Source organism: Asparagus officinalis, chromosome 7 (genome assembly GCF_001876935.1).
Source record: "Asparagus officinalis chromosome 7, Aspof.V1, whole genome shotgun sequence".
Lineage (NCBI taxonomy): Eukaryota > Viridiplantae > Streptophyta > Magnoliopsida > Asparagales > Asparagaceae > Asparagus > Asparagus officinalis.
The window spans coordinates 31,480,159-31,488,014 of NC_033800.1; the positions used below are offsets into that span (position 1 = coordinate 31,480,159).

Genomic DNA, 7,856 nt, shown 5'->3' on the forward strand with positions numbered 1-7,856 from the left:
CTGCGTTCGAGCTGAGCTGCGTTGGGCAGCGATGATGAGCTGCGTTGGGCAGCGATTGGAGTTGCGTTTGACAGTGATGATGAGCTGCGTTTGACCTGTGATTGGCAGCGATGATGAGCTGCGTTGGGTAGCGATTGGAGTTGCGTTTGACAGTGATGATGAGCTGCGTTGGGTAGCGATGATGAGCTGCGTTGGGCAGCGATTGGAGTTGCGTTTGACAGTGATGATGAGCTGCGTTGGGCAGCGATGATGAGCTGCGTTGGAGCTGTGATTGGCAGCGATTGGAGCTGCGTTTGAGCTTCTCTGTCTTTATATATGGATGACACCAATGACCAGTAGAGAGGGTCTTATTCAGGCCATTTGTGACAATTAAGGCATCTCAACAACGCTCTATCAACTGCAGGTCACGATCTCCACTAAGATTTCTTTGCATGGTTTAACCAGGTGCTCCTCAGTGCGTCGAACATCATTACACTGCTCATCAGCATCTCTAATAGTTGCTAATATAATATTAGTCATGTTGTTGTCGCAGCCATCAAGATCAATCATCTCACATAAGAAGCTGCATTCGTGTTTGTAGCGGTTGAAACTGCGTAGGTGGTTGGATTGGTGTTGTGCCTTGACGATGGTACGCAGGGAGGACTTCCACGTCTTGATTTGAAGAGATCGTCGATTTGTAATCTCTTTCTGTCATGTACAAATTGAAGGGATGAGAAACGGAAAATCTTACAAACAATGAGAATTTGAGTGGAACTAATATTTTGATGAAATTGAAAATTCTTCTTTCATGTATTGGTTGTGACGACCTTTAAGCATGCTGATAGATGATGATCTCCATTTTGATTGTGTTTTCCCCATGGATGAGCTTATTTTATAATTTATTTGAGGTTCCAGATAAAATTGTCCCGAAAAATGGACTATGATATGAATTATGTCTAGATGTTCTTACATACAGATGACAATCTTAAAGGATAGAGTGAAAAGGTAAAGGAAAATCCAATAGAAGACATTTTTTTGAGGGGTGGGTCGTGGTGAATATTTCATACTTCCCCATTTTGTTGAATATTATACTTGAAATTGAGGGAAGAAGACTATTTCTTAGGTCGCTATCTAGCTTTTGTTTTACTCTCTAAGAATGGGGCTGGGTGGCTGAATGAGAATCCCTTTGTGATCCTTTTGACTAGGTGGAGAATTGGGGTGGACATGCAGACACTGTGTACAAACCCGAATGTAGCCACTTTTAAGGTCCTTAAACAAGCTGGACGTACATGTTTCTTTGAGCGTCTAAACAAACTTGAAGGTTTATTCAAGCTTGGCCGATTTTCATTAGAAAATGTTGTACTCAAGTAAAAGAGTATATAACATAGATTATGTTAGTCCTATTCACAAAAATTGTAATAGATTATATTTCTGTTGAAGTGAATTCAGATATCACCTTTCGGTAAAAATTGTGTAAACTTCTTAGAGAAATCTATGTGGAAGTCCCAACTATGCTGCTCCGGAGGTAGGATTATACCAAAAGACCATGCACCTTGTTATATTTACAAGTATATGATGGATGCTTAATTACCACCCCTAAGTGTAGGTTATCTCAGGTAAACTATATGCTGATCCAGAGGTTGATGTATGGAGTTGTGGTGTCATTCTTTATGCTCTTCTCTGTAACACACTTCCCTTTGATGATGAAAACATCCCTAATCTGTTTCATAAAATAAAGGTAAGAAAATATCCTGTTCTTACGTCAACTTTTTTGTTGATATAGGTAAAAGTACACCTCTGAATTTTGGGGTATTTGGTTGTGCAGGGTGGGATATATACTCTTCCAAGCCATTTATCTGCTCTAGCAAGGGATTTGATACCTAGGATGTTTGTTGTTGACCCTATGAAGCGAATGACTCTTCGTGAAATCTGTGAACATCCATGGTTTCAAGCTCGTCTTCTTCGCTATCTGGTTGTGCCACCACCAGATACAATGCAACAAGCTAAGAAGATAAATTGTTCTCAAGCTGTTGGCCCAAGTGATATTTTGTTGTTTATATTACATAGTTTCTGGCAAATGTTAGCATTGATCTTCATTAGGGTAAACGACACATATTGGTATTAGAAAACTGATCATGGATAAAATTTTACATATATGAAATTTTTGTGTAGGCAGCACAGAGCTCTAACATCACTTCTTTTCAATATTACTTTCAGCACCTATTCTTTCATTTTCTGTTCATGACCAGCAGAATAGAAAATTGAGATCATTAAGTTACACATTTAAATGCTCTTCACTTACACTTAAGTGATTGAGATTATCAAATCAGATATGTTCAAATCCCTTGCAATATGATTTCTTTTTTACTTCTGTAGTGCTATGCTGCTAAATTGTCATGTGCCTGACTTTATGGTCCTGGCGCTTTGCTCTTCTTTGCAGATTGATGAGGAAATTCTTCAGGAGGTAGTTAAAATGGGGTTTGAGAAAAACCACTTAGTTGAATCACTTCACAATAGAAGACAAAATGAGGTATTCCTGAAATCCCATGAACTAAAACTATCATAGCCAATTCTTTCGGTAACCATATCTTATTTTCTTTGGGTCTATATAGGGCACTGTTGCATACTACTTTCTTTTGGACAATAGATTTCTCACAGCTACAGTACTGGCTATCTTGGGGTAGAGTATCAGGAAACCATGGTACATTCTTAGTCTGTAGTTTGTACAATATTTTCTTTGCTCATAAGATAAATGGAGATTTTTATGTATCTATTTAGGAATCTGGTTTATCTCGAATGAGTTCAACAGATACTCCAACGGCAGCAATCAAACATCGTAAGCCAGGATATATGGACCATCAGGTAATGGGGATGGGACTGCATCCAGGTGAAAGGAAATGAGCACTTGGACTTCATGTATTCTATCTTTCAATGGGCTCTATTTATCAGTGAAGATCAAGGTTACATATTTTATGAGTGTCAAAATGTGTTAATAAGAGAAATTGTGTTAGCAATCACATTGTGAATAGGTTTATTGTGACACCATTCATCAGTAATATTTTTTACATTGCTTTTGTTAAATTTGATTCAACTTCTTAAACTGTTGGATATCAAATTTTTCAAATAGTCCCTTTACATACAATTCTCTTCGCCTGCCCACTTTATATGTGCTAAATTAAACAATGGAGTACATATATGAGATATAATTCTCAACTATATTATTCATTATCCTCTATTTTTGCTTTGCATAGATATGGAGTTCGAATTTGCTACTATCAACTTACAGTCAGTTTATATTCAGTATCTTAAAATATAGGTATGCATACAGTATCTTATAGGCTTATTGATTTCTCAAAACGCATAGTTTGTGATTTTGAGTAAAGGAATTCTAAATTTGAATATCTTCAAACTAACTAGATTTGGCTTTCGATGGGTAGCGTGATTGGAAAAAGAAAATATAGTGTTAATTTTCACACGACATGATTATTAGCTTTAAATTTTGGCTTAGTTATAGATCTCCCTTGCGCTTAGCAAATATACAACATAAATTTTCACTATGTTGCCATTGTTCTAGAACAAAATTTCATGTAACTATATGTGACTGACACTTTTTTTTGTAGGTTGAAGTGAATGGAAAGGAGACTACTACTCTTTTTAAGTTATTGAAATCAAAGAAAGGAGACTACTATTCTATCTGGATGCTCAGTGGTTTTCTTTGATGTTGTTTCAGATTCTATTTTTATCTTGTGAGATGCCATCTGATTTGAGCTAGCCATTTTTTTCCATTTCAGCTATTTAAAGCATGGTGCTTATGCGTGTTCATGCTCTTTTTTGTATCAAGGGAAATAAATTAGTACCTCACCTTTTCATTCATGTCTGTTGAATTGTAATTCTAGATGATCCATCAAGCTTCACACACATTCAAAGTTGATACCTGCCACTTCTTGCACTCACTTTTTTTGTTTCCAGCTCACTCAGATATTGCTACAAGATTAAGAGCATGTGATCGATATCTCAGTTTCTGCCCTTGCGTGTTATGTTAAGACATTTTCTCAGTTTGTGATCAGCTGCTTATGGTTTTCAAGTTCTGTTTCTGCATATAACATGTGCCTTATCTTCAGTGAACTTGTGACTTGGCATATTCTTTTATGCTTCTCTTTTCCTTCCTTTTCCCAGTGAACTTGTAATGTGATGTCGAATATTAGTTACTTGCAGCACTTAACCTTTTCTTGATTGTGCGGTCAATTTTATCACACGCACCATATATATGGTTGATTAGCTTCCTTTTATATGGACAATATTCTAAGTCCTCTGAGATAATGTTTAATTGATATTCATCTTGTGTATTGTGTATAAATTCAATGCATAATTATGAAAACATTATGAATTTTGACTCTTGTAGTTTCTTAATATGCAACACGTGCAACGCACGTATAGCATACTAGTAAAGACAAAAAAGGGAAATTTTGAAATCCAAACTCATTATGCAATCAGAGGGGGACATATCACCTGTCCCCCTCTATCTATCATATTTTCAGATTTGTGAGGCATTTTTCAAAGAAACTTTGTCATTTATGTAGGCTATAATGCCACATGAGGGAGAGGTAAAGGAGTATGATGTGGAAGAGATAAAAGAAAAATATTGTAGGAGATTGGCAGGCTCAGAAGGCTCAAAATTAGGTTTACAGCTTGGCGGTCGACCGGGGCAGTCGACCACATTCGTGCACGAGACTTACTGGGCGTCAGGATTGGTGGCGGTCGACCGCGACGGTCGACCGCAGAAGTTTCTGTTCTGTGGGCGGTCGACCGTCGCGGTCGACCGCCGAAGCGGTTTTGGGCTGGGTCTGTTTTCAGACCCGTTTCGTTTGGGTTTTCTATAAATACCCAAACTCGATTCTGGGGTTTGTAAGGCAAGTGTTTTGAGCTGTTGAAAGGAGTTTTCTTTGGGCTTCTATTCTAGGAGCAATTGGTGAGATCAAGAGTTGATTTGTTGAGGGTTTATGAGAGATTTGTAACCCTAGTTGTATCCCCTTGATTTCTAATAGTGAGAACTCCCCCCTCCTTGCCCCGTGGACGTATGCATCTCGCCGAACCACGTAAAATCTGGTGTTGATTGTGTTTGTGCTCTTGTTGGTGTGTTAGTTTATCTCTTTCAACTATTTGGTTGGATCTCGGCATAGGGGTTTCTCCCCAACAATTGGTATCAGAGCTCCAGGCAACGCTTGGGCTTTTTGGAGGGGTAGATCAGTTGAGAAGTTTCTCTAGAGCTTCGATTGGTGATAAATGTGGAATCTTTGTGGTAAAAATTCTATCTTTGGTCAATTTTTGGATCTATTTCCTATTTGTTCCACAATTGTTTATTGGGTGCTTTGAGATATATGGCCGAAAAAGATAAAAGTGGGTAGTGTTCTTCTAGTGTAAAGGCCGTCCAAAGTTTGAATATACATTCTATGAAAATAGATGTGGAAAAGTTCAATGGCACAAATAATTTTGGACTTTGGCGATGTGAAGTCATGGATGCGCTAAATGCGCAAAATCTAGAAGATACGTTGGAGTTGGATGGGAAACCGGCCAAAATTGATGATAAGGTTTGGAATAAAATGAATAGAACGGCGTGTGGTGTAATTAGGTCTTGCCTCACTCAAGATCTAAAGTATGATGTGATGAATGAGACTTCTGCGAAGAAGATTTGGGAGTCAAAAATCACTTGCATTTGAAGAGGAGGCTTTATCGCTTCCAATTGAAAAAGGGGACATCCATAAGTGATCACATGAACCACTACACGAAGCTACTTGCAGAGTTGGCGAATGTAGATGTTATAGTTGAAGACGAGGACAAGACATTGTTGTTATTGAGTTCCTTTCCCGACGAGGAATATGAGACCTTCGTCCTCACTCTTATTAATAGGAAGGTATCTCTTTCGTATAGTGAGGTCACCGCAGCCCTTGTGAACTATCAACTTCGAAAGAAGGACAAGGAGACTTCCATTGAGCCGGTTGCGGGGATATTGGTTGCAAGAGTTAGAAGTCCAAACCGTGGTAGGAGGTCGCAGTCTAGAGGGGGGCATCCTACAGTTGGTAGGAATCAGTGTGTCTTTTGTAGAGAAGATGGACATTGGAAAGCTGAATGCCCAAAATTGTAAGCCGTGAAGAATAAGGGGAAAGCCGTTCAAGCTTCAGAGGTGAATGTTGCCAAGGCTAGTGGTGACATTTCAGATTCAGATTCTTCAGGCTATTCATGCCCAGCTCTTCCGTCAGTTGGTGTTGCCGACTCCACCGAGTGGATGGTGGGTTCAGGTGTAGGAGGGATTGGTTCTCTAGCTTTCAGGAGTTGGAAAGAGGGGATGTTGTTCTTATGGGTAATGATCACAGATGCCCTATTGGTGGTATTGGTACCGTTCGTATTCAGACGAGTGACGGGATGATTCGGGAATTGGTTGATGTGAGGTTTGTTCCTCAACTGAGGAAGAACATCATTTCACTTGGGGTATTGGAGGCAGCAGGCTATAGGGTGACCTTGGCGGATTCTCACTTGAAGGTCATATCGGGGTCCATGATTGTGATGAAGGGCGTCAGGAGGAGTAACTTGTATTATCTGCTCGGGAGCACGGTGATTGATAGAGCGCTGACGACTTCTTTGGCTAGAATGTGGTATTGTTTGGTGCTGGGATATATTATTGGTTATGCCGTGCACAGATTGTTGAGGAGTGCTATGACCTGCAGATTGAAGTCCTGTGAGCACATTGGGATGAGCGAGGAGATCGAGGTGGAGTTCAGCACTTCTATCCACCAATCGAGGGGTCTTATTGGAGGTGTTCAGTCAGGCATTGGGGGGCCTTCCATGTATGCATCATTGGGAGGTAATCGTTATTTTGTTTCCTATGTTGGGGATTGTACTAGGCATATTTGGGTTGCAACCAAGTCTCGTTGGTATAAAGCCCTAGTAGTCCGCAACAGTTGGAGGAGGTGTATGGCCAGAGAGGTTACCCGTCGTACTAGTTCTAGTAGGGGTTCTTTCTTGCATTGGTGCCGAGCTCATGGCAGTTGGAGACACTTCAGAGGAGAGGAGACAGTGGGGCGATGTAATGAGATGGCGGATTTAGTGAGCCGTTCTTTTCTGGAGGAGGATCGGCGTTGGTTGTCGAGCAGTGGTTTTGGTATTCGGGCTTCGACACGATTGGGCTATCTTATGAGGTTGCCGACTGCTGCGTGTAGAGTTGTTAGATCTGGTGAAGCTGTTTCTGATTTTGGTCGGCATCGGATATTTGGCTACCCAACACTTGGTTACATCGTTGATGTGATATTGGATCCGATTGCGCATTTGGAATTCAGGAGATCATTCGACTATCAGTTGGGAGCTTCTGAGTTTGGTCTGAGCAGGTTTGTCACTTTGGACTCTTGGCAGGTAGAGAGTATTGATCAGATCAGAGGGATACCGCAGCAGGTGGAGGTTGATGCTACTCCACATCGGGTGGAGCTTATTCCACATACTCCAGATCATTTTGCATTAGTTGGGATTCCGGTTGAGGTGACACAGTTTGGGGATCAGATTGTTCAGGATGCAGATGACGAGTTGGTAGATCCGAGTGCAGCTGGTGGATATAGCTTGGATACGGCCATTGTTTTATCTCAGGTGGAGGTGTTTGGATCGCTTCAGTTTGGGGTCATTGATGATGCTATCAGCCGCAGTTTGGACTGAGGGCCTTTGGAGGCCATTGGGTGAACTACGTGAAGGCTTGATTCCTTAGAGAGGATACGTAGGCAGTCAGTTTTGATGCAGCCGATTTGGTGATTAGACACAGTTGGTTTGGGGTTGAGTGTTCGCACTCCCGTTTGGATCTCGACGTGTTGTGATTGGAGTCCGTTGTCATGAGTCCG

At 40.7% G+C, this 7,856-nt stretch overlaps 1 long non-coding RNA gene across 2 annotated transcripts; it reads left to right on the forward strand.

The window, feature by feature from the left end:
• On the forward strand, nt 1,392–3,687 carry LOC109849444. 2 transcript variants are annotated; one of them, XR_002249099.1, is made up of 6 exons: nt 1,392–1,504; nt 1,586–1,717; nt 1,805–2,509; nt 2,592–2,680; nt 2,758–2,939; nt 3,600–3,687. It is a non-coding gene; the product is annotated as an uncharacterized LOC109849444 (long non-coding RNA). The 2 variants fall into 2 exon arrangements; XR_002249098.1 differs by lacking the exon at nt 3,600–3,687 and having other exon boundaries at nt 2,758–3,060.